We start from the raw sequence: 9,629 nt of genomic DNA, 5'->3' as shown, positions 1-9,629 counted from the left end.
TACCGTTCAACTGTACATGCTCATGTGAAGGCATCTCTTAATTATTGGTCTCTCAAAGGTTATCTGGCTACTTCCTTCTAAGGCAATAAGAGGTTTAACTGCCCAAAGATATGAAATGATTTACCAATATTATCAGAGAAAAACCTAGACTTGGCTCTGGTGTCCTAATTTCCAGATTTGTTTGTTTTTAACTATACACTACATTCTCATACACAATAACCAAATCAAGAACTTTTTAGAAAGATGCAGATGATCAAAACTGACAACAGAAGAAATTGAATATCTCAGTCTAGTAACACAATTGAATTAGTAATTAAAATCCTTCCCACTAAGAACAGGTCAGTCCCAGATGGCTTCATTGAATATTTTCATCAAATATTTAAAGCATATATATCCATTCTCACAAAATATTTCAGCAGAATAAAGGAGGAGGAAGTATCCACAGCCCATTCTATGAGAGCAGTATTTATCTGATGATATCAAAGCCAGAGCAAGACATCACAAGCAATTATCACAAGAAAATTAGACCAATAGCCCTCAAGAACATGGATGCAAAAATTCTTAAGTTAACATTAGCAAACAAAATTTTACAACACATGAAAGGAATTTTACAACCGACCAAAGAGGAAGGAAGATTGGCGTAAAATTCAAAAATCATTTAACGTAATACATAATATTAACAAATTTAAAAATGAGAATCACAGAATCATTTAAACACATATATAACAAACACTTAAAAATTCTACTTCCATTTCTGATAAAAATTATCTAAATAGGAACGGAAGAAAACTTTCTCAGCTGGTAACAGCATCTGTAAAACTTAGAGTAAACATCAAAATTAATCATAAAAGACTGTTTCCTTCCTAAGATCAAGAACAAGACAAGTGTCTGCTCTTGACATTTTTATTCAATATTATACTGAAGATTCTTTCTAGCCAGAGAAGTCTGGAAAGAAAAAGTAATAAAAGGCATACCATTTTGAAAGAAAGAAGTAAAACTGACTTTATTCTTAGTTAGTATGTTCCTAAAGGTTAAAATCTTAAAGAATCCACAAAATTCCTGCTTAGAACTATTCAATGAGTTCAGCAAGGTCACAGTATACAAGATCAATATACAAAAATCAATAGCATATCTATCCAATAACAATGAACAATATTTAAGTAGAAATTTAAAATTTTATTCATAATAGCCCTAAACCGGTTTGGCTGAGTGGATAGAGCATTGGCCTGTGGACTCAAGGGTCCCAGGTTCGATTCCGGTCAAGGGCATGTACCTTGGTTGCGGGCGCATCCCCAGTAGGGGGCATGCAGGAGGCAGCTGATCGATGTTTCTCATGGATGTTTCTAACTCTCTATCCCTCTCCCTTCCTCTCTGTAAAAAATCAATAAAATATATTTTAAAAAAATTATTCATAATAGCACCAAAAAGAATAAAATTATTGGCAAAAAAATCAACAAAAAAGGTAAGATATGTATACTAAATATTATAAAATATTGCTGAGAGACATTAAATCTAAAAAATAGAAAGATTTTAATGTATATGGATAGGAAAATAAGTGTTATCAGGACAGTTCTTCCCAAATTTTCCTATTGATGGAATTAATTCTAATTAAAACACCAGCAAGTTTTTAATAGAACTTTATAAAGCTTATTCTAAAATTTATATGAACTGATTAGGGCCCTAAATAGGAAAAAACAATTTTGATAAGATGTACTGTACAGTTTGGCTCAGTGATTTGAGCTTTGGCCTGTGGACTGAAGGGTCTCAGGTTCGATTCCAGTAGAAGGCAAGTACCTGGGTTGCAGGCTCCTCTGGATCCCAGCCCTGGTTGGGCATGTGTGGGAGGCAACCAACTTATGTGTCTCTCACACAGTGATGTTAAAAAAAAAAAAAAAAAAAAAAAAAAAAGCCTGGTCTGCCTGGGTCAGTGGTTGAGCATCGACCTATGAACCAGGAGGTCAAAGTTTGACTCCCAGTCAGGGCATATGCCCAAGTTGCAGGCTCAATCCCCGGTGGGGAATGTGCAAGAGGCAGCAAATCAATGATTCTCTCTCATCATTGATGTTTCTATCTTTCTCTCCCTCTCCCTTCCTCTCTGAAATAAATAAATAAATATATGTATATTTAAAAAACAACAACAAAGTGAAGAACTTATGCTACCTGATTTCAAAATAAAGTTACTGTAATCAAGTCAGTGAGATAGCTGCTATAGAGACAGGCATTAGATCAATGGAATAGAATTAACATCCAGAAATAACCTCTCACACTTATGGCTGACTAATTTTCAACAAAGATGACCAAGGAATTCAATGGGGGAATTTTCAACAAATGATACTGGAACAATAGGAATCCCTTGTATAAAGGGATTAATTTAGTTTCTATTCTAATTTCAGCCATAAAAATTGACCAGAGACCTCAATTTATGAACTAAAATTTTACAGCTTATAGAAGAAAACAGAAAAAAAACTTTATGACCTTGCGTTATGCAAAGAATTTTTAATATGACACCAACAACTGGAGCCAGAAAAGTAAAAAGAAATGTTAAGTTGAAATTCACATGCACAACAAAAATGTGTGCACTTCAATAAACATTATTACAAAGTTCAAGGGTGGGATGTCTTTGGCATTCCTCAACTGCATCCCTGCCATCTGTCTCTGTCATCACAGTGTTCTTCCCTCATGTGCCATCTTCATGTGCTATTCTCCCTGCCTGTCTCTCTTTTTTATTTTTTTAAATATATTTTTATTATTTCAGAGAGGAAGGGAGAGGGAGAGAGAGATAGAAATATCAATGATGAGAGAAAACCATTGATCAGCTGCCTCTGCACGCCCCACACTGGGGATTGAACCCACAATCTAAGCATGTATGTGCCCTGATGGGGAATCAAACATTGACCTCCTGGTTCATAGGTCAATGCTCAACCACTGAACAATGCTGGCTGGGCACATCTCTCTTTTTCTTATAAAGATACTAATTGTATTCGGTTAAGGTCCTACCTTAATTCAGTATGACTTTATCATCACTTGATTACATCTGTAAAACCCAATTTTCAAATAAGGTAGCATTCACAGGTACCAGGAGTTACGACTTCAAAATATCTTTTTGGGGAACATAATTAAACTCATAACATATGTAAATGCAAATTTCCCCCAAAAGATATACAAATTGTCAGTAAGCATATGAAACGATGTTCAACATCAATAATTATGAGGGTAATGCAAGTTAAAACTTCAGTAAGATATCACTTTATACACATATGATTGCCTGTAATAAAACTGGTAGGCACTAACAAGTATTGGCTAGAATGTGGAGAAGCTAGAAACCATATGCATCACTCCAGGACACATAAAACAATGGAAGTTTGGCACTTCATACAAAGACTAAACATAACTTTATTATGTAATCCAGTGATTTATCTTTTAAATATCAACTAAAGAAAAATCAAAACATATGTCCACACAAAGGCTTATACATGGATGTACAGAGCAGTATTATATGTAATAGCCAAGAGCCTTAAATAAATTTAATATCCATCAATTAATGAATGGATAAGTAAAATATGGTTTATATAGATAACATAAACTATTTAGCAATAAAATGGTGCTTGCTACATGAATGTATCCTAATAACATTAAGCTAAGTGAAGGAAGTTAGATGGTTAGGTTCAAAATACTATACACTATGTTATTCAATTAAATAAAATTCCAGAAGACATAAATTTTAGAAGGAAAGATTAGTGGTTACCTGGGGCTAGGTTTGGGAGATTGAATCCCTAATGCAATGTAGGTTGGGATGGCAGAGATGGTCTAAAAGTGGATTGTGGTGATGGTTTCACAACTCTATACATTTATTAAAAATCACTTTTTGTGAACTTACAGAAGATGATTGGCATGTAAATTATACCTCAACAAAATTGTAAAAAAATTACCAACAAGGATGTCAATTGGGCAGTAGAGATGGAACCAGATTGGGTAATATATTAATGATCATTGAAGTTGGGTGATAATTAATGGGTAATCATTATAGTATTCTCTTTTACTTCAATGAAAATTTGACATTTTTCATAATATATTTTTAATTAAAGTAAAAGCAACAATATAAGCTTCTACTCAAGAAACTAGAAAAAGAGCAAATAAAAAGTAAGTAACATAAGGAAACAAATAATAGATTAAAGCCATAAATCAATGAAAATAAAACCAGAGATAAAACAAGAACAATCAACAAAGTCCAAAGCGAGCACTTTGAAAAGTCAGTAAAATTGATAAACTTCTAAAGACATTAAAGAGAAAATATTTTAGTATAGATTACTACAAATCTTATAGACATTAATAAGATGATGAGAAGATATTATGAACATCATCTTATAAAACTTAGACAAAGTAAACAGGTTCCTTGAAAAAATACATGAGTGACCAAAAAAAAAAAAAAATCAGAAATTTGAAATGTAGTATAGATGTCAAGAAATGTAATCGGGCCCTAGATGGTTTTGCTCAGTGGATAGAGCATCAGCCTGTGGACTGAAGGGTCCCAGGTTCCGTTCTAGTCAAGGGCACATGCCTAGGTTGCAGGTTTGATCCCCAGTAGGGGATGTGCAGCAGGCAGCCGATCAATGATTCTCTGTCATCATTGATCTCTCTCTCTCTCTTTCCTTTCATCTCTGAAATATATATCATTGACAGAGAATATATATATATATATATATGTAATCAGTGATCAGAAACCATCCTTGAGGAATTTCACTAAGTTTGCTTCACTTGTGAATTCCGCCAAACATTTAAGATGGAAACGCTATCATTGTTATACCAACACTTTTCATAGAGAATGAGGGGTAACTCCTATATAAATATACATACATATATTATATTGTTTTAGTTATAAAATTAGTATAACTTTATTCTAGAAAATTATAATACAAAGACAAATGCAAATTAAGATAAAAATAATATGGAATTATTTACCTTTTCACTTCCCACACAGGTCTCATGTTAACATGGCTGTTGCTTTTTATTTTATTTTTTTCAATTGTTCTTCCGGTATGATAGTTACATAGCTAAAAATCATAAACCTTTTACACTATTTTTATAACACTCAAAAGTATATTCCTTTTCTTATGATCACAAAAACATACTAGACTAATACCATTCTATGCTATAAATGTATTAGTAATAATATATATGACTTACTAGTATATAGCACTTATTAATAGGATGTCAATTTTTTAACCATCTAACTGGTCACCTCATTTGTGTGTCACCAAACACTATGCCCCTTTTGTAGCTATGTAAAATGAGGCATAAAGATTCATTGATATACCCAAGGTGACAGAACCAGGATTGGCCAAGGCATGTTCTTAACCACTACACACTACTGCTTCCAGGACACTTTCTAATTCACTCATTCTCTCTCCCAGTGTGGACACTGAGTCTTGATTGTCTCGTTGTGTAAGACTGTGTACAGTTAGGATTAACTGCATTTCCTTGTAATTAATTTTTCTTTTACGTTTTAGGCATTGTTCCTGTGGAAAAAAAATACATGTTGGGAAATACAGTGAGTATATTTATCTCTCTCCGTGGGATCCTTTTTCTCCACTGTCTCTGTGTTTTTGTCTATTTTTTAGGAGCCAATGCCCCTGTATTTATATGGTACATTAGGAAGCTACCTCTGCTGAAGGTCAGCCCAGTTCATTCAATAGAGCTTGCACGTAGAAGCAACTTTTAGCTTCACTTCTTGCCATCTTATTTCAAATTAAATTTCCTATTTTATACTTTATACCTTGCATTATTTATAGTGATAGAAATAGCACAATCCCTGGCATGATAAATGTTTGATACATGTCCATTTAATTTTCAAAGATTTTTTTCTAGACTACTTTTTGGATTTTTTGTTATTTTTATTTCTCTCATTTGGAAATATATATGCATTGTTTACATTGCATTAACATAATACAGTATAATTAAAGTAATAGTGCATATAGATATTAGAATATATTTTAGATGTCATATTATTTTATTCAAACATTTATCTAAGTGAGTTTTTCTTCTTCTTGGTAATCTAGTAAAAAGAATGATCATTCATTGAAAGTTTATTATATGTTAAGTATTCTAACAAATAGTTTATATGTTGGGTGTTTATTATTTCATTTAATCCCTACCATAATTCTGTGAGTTCAGTGTTATATTTGAGAACATAAACGTAAATAACTTGAGAGTTTAGGTAATTTTCCAACATAGCAGGTCCAATATATTCAGAATTCTAATGGCATATTGTCTGATTTCAAAGTGTATAACCTGAACCACAAGGCAAAACTGTCTTGATGAGATAGACTCTCCATTTGCAGTGTAGTCTAGAACTGTTGCTAGATTCACATACATACGGAAATAGGTGTCTTAATACAGCAGTTTTCTTAAATCTGTTGCACTTCTGAATCATTGGGGATGCTTTCAAAATACTGAAACTTGAACCTCAAGTCACATAAATTAAAGCAGAATATTAAGATGTTGGGTCCAAACATTAGTGTTTTTAAAAAACATGGAAATTAGGTCAAGGTTGTAAACTTCTGTAATAAAACATAGTGTACCAACAAGCACCTTCTTGAAGTTTGCAAAACTATTTTACACTTTGTTTTTATCAATTGCTAATAATAATATCTCAAAATTTCCATTTTAGAAAAAAATCACTTGCTGGTGTTTTTTTTTTGTTTTTTGTTTCTTGGGGGGGGGGGATAGAAAGTTGTTTGTTTGTTTGGGGGGGAATAGAAAGTTGATTTATTGGTGGGTATAAGGTGGGGCAGCACGGAGACTCCCTGGAGCTCAGGGCCCACCATTTGTCCAGGGGACCACGATTAGGGATGTATTTGACTCCACAGCCATCTGGGATGAGGTGCTTCTCGGCCACCATGTCTTCAGACTCATCCGCATTAAACTCAGTAAAGCCCCACTTCTTGGAGATATGGATCTTCTGGCGGCCAGGGAACTTGAACTTGGCTCTGCGTAGGGCTTCAATCACATGCTCCCTGTTCTGCAGCTTGGTGTGGATGGACATGATGACTTGCCCAATGTGGCCTCTGGCCACTGTGCCCTGGGGCTCTCCAAAGGCACCCCGCATACCTGTCTGGAGCCTGTCAGCCCCAGCACAGGACATCCTGTTGATGCGGATGACGTGGGAGGGGTGGAGCCGCACTCGGTTGTGAAGGCCATCTTTGCCACAGCTTTTCACCATGTACTTGTTGGCACAAATAAGGGCAGCCTCCAGACAGGGCTTCGGAGGAGAGCTGCTCATAATCATCTGACACCATGTGGCCAGAGAGTGGGAACTCGTCCACTTTCGCCTTCTTCTGCCCCAGGTCAAAGATTTGGATCTTGGCATCAGGGACACCTCAGCAGAAGTGAAACTTTGGGTTTGGCTTGTTCTTACAATACCCGGTAACACCGGGAGGGGCGGCGACCCATGGCGACACAGGATCTTCAGTGGCGTGCAGAAGGGAAAGAGCTGCTGGTATTGTTTACAGAGAAAAATGCGCCTTGTCTCCCCAGGTTGCTGTTGGGGCTGGGGTCCTTGCACTATCCCTAGAAAAAGAATTTTCTAAGACTCGCAAGGGAGGATGTGATCTAGTAGAAAGCTTTATTTCTGTGGAATTACACCCCTGGGTTTCCAAAGTCCCATTTCCCTTTGTCCAGTCATAGAAGAAGTGTAGCTGGCGTTTCAGTAAAGCTAAAATCAGAGTCAGAGTTTCCTTTCCAGGGTCCAGTACAGCATTAGGCTAGTTGCAGTCCATTAGTCCATTGTGTGTGTGTTGTGGGGGTGGGGGGGGCGCGGTCAGCATGGCCCTGGGCTACACGGTAGAATGCCAGGGAGCCAAGAGCGTGCACCCCAAGTAACAGGAGTTCCAAGGGCCCTGAGAAAGCACAAGAGAGAAAACTATTTTGTTGCAGGCATCCTCAAACTACGGCCCGCGGGCCACATGCTGCCGCCGAGGACATTTATCTGGCCTGCCGGGTGCCGCTGCCTGTCCTGCTTAGCAGCGGACTCCTCCTGGCCTGCAGTGCGCATAGGAATTTGTTCATAGTTTTTTTTTTTTAAACTACAGTCCGGCCCTCCAATGGTCTGAGGGACAGTGAACTGGCCCACCGTTTAAAAAGTTTGAGGACCCCTGGTAGGGGATTGTATATCCCTAAATGTTTGCACCCTTCTAGAAGGCACACCCAATCTGGCCAATGATCTCTGTTCTCAGCTGTGACTGACAGAAAGCACCTGCCTATGTCACCCTAACTTCACCAGGTATGTGTTCACCTTCTCTGCATTGGATTCCCAGGAAGAGTAAAGTTGCAGCTTCCTGATGAAGCTGCCCAAATGACATGCCTGCAATGTCTGGCCTCCCCTTTGCTTTCTTTGTTATTAATAACTAATTAATTACAACAGTATCAGTATAATGTAATTTAATTGAGATCTGTGAGTGAGCATATTGGCAAACTCGAGCTAAATCTACCTAGATAAAAGTATCATCGTAAAAGTTTCTGTATTTCTCAATAAATAATAGGCAATAGCAATGTTTTTATTTGAGAATGAATTAATAGCAGGGTTAGGTTATAACCATTGTTAGATCATATCAAGTTAGAATCTTTGGAAAGGAGTTATAGGTAATGACCTAATTAATGAAAAATGCAATTAAATTACATTTAAAAATCTGTATCCCGGCAACTTTTAGATACAACGTTCAGAAACAAGTGAATGTAAAACAATTATACAAATGAAAATAAACTAACAGTCATTTATTATTTAAAACATCAGTGTTTGAAAAAAAGTCAATAAACTGTTGTATATATAATTGTATGTGATATGAACAGTAGACAACAAATCATTATTTTTTAGGGAGAAGTGAGATGATATGACAGCAACTGGACAATGGGCCACAGGTAAGATAACCGATAAGAAAGGAATCATATATTTGATCAATTCCCACAATTTTTCAGTATGCAACCTACATTTGTCATAAGTTATTAATTCCTAAAGGATAAAGAGAATTTAATGACTAGTAGTTTTAAACAGAAGACTAAAGGAATGTAGAAAATTGATCATGCACAAACATATATACAGAAGGGGAATAATTGGGGAAGTACAAATATCTCAAAAGGTTGAAATTGTAAAAAGATAAATTAAGCTATAAAAGTTTCTGACAGTGAGAATTATTATGTTCCAGCACAATCACCATGTGAACAGGTGAAAACTTTATCACTTGTAACAGTGAGAACTAAAAAAGCACCCTAAAATATATTCTAGGGGAGATCTGTGTAGACTAGGGCAGGGGACCTGATGGCATTTAATTCTACTTATATACTTTAGAGGGAGTTTCTTTTTATCAAAGTTGAGAAAATGCACTCTTTAATTATAGTTATTCTTAATAAAATGCTGCTATCTCCATGCAGCATTAGATTCCACTCCATGCTCTGTAGAAACTTCTGTGTAAGGGTGGCCCCAACATTTCTATATTGTAGAGCTTTCCATTGCTGGGTATTATCAGAATTGTGGAGTGGGGATGCACTACTTTTCTTGAAGCAGCTTTTGAATAACAAGCTCCTGGTAGGTTAATTCGAGGTGAGTTGTTAATCATGCTGAACTGGGTTAGACTGAA

The 9,629-nt window shown here is 36.0% G+C and overlaps 1 pseudogene across 1 annotated transcript; it reads right to left on the bottom strand.

Annotated features, from left to right (window-relative positions):
- Positions 1–6,998: 6,998 nt before the first annotated feature.
- On the bottom strand, positions 6,999–7,449 carry LOC308250393 (large ribosomal subunit protein uL16-like; annotated as a pseudogene). Its single transcript has one exon. The product of its transcript is annotated as a large ribosomal subunit protein uL16-like (transcript).
- Positions 7,450–9,629: the final 2,180 nt, after the last annotated feature.

This window comes from Plecotus auritus (genome assembly GCF_963455305.1).
Source record: "Plecotus auritus genome assembly, chromosome: 1".
Classification (NCBI taxonomy): Eukaryota; Metazoa; Chordata; class Mammalia; order Chiroptera; family Vespertilionidae; genus Plecotus; species Plecotus auritus.
The sequence above is the reverse complement of the archived record's forward strand: the minus strand, read 5'-3'. Positions and strand labels throughout refer to the sequence as shown.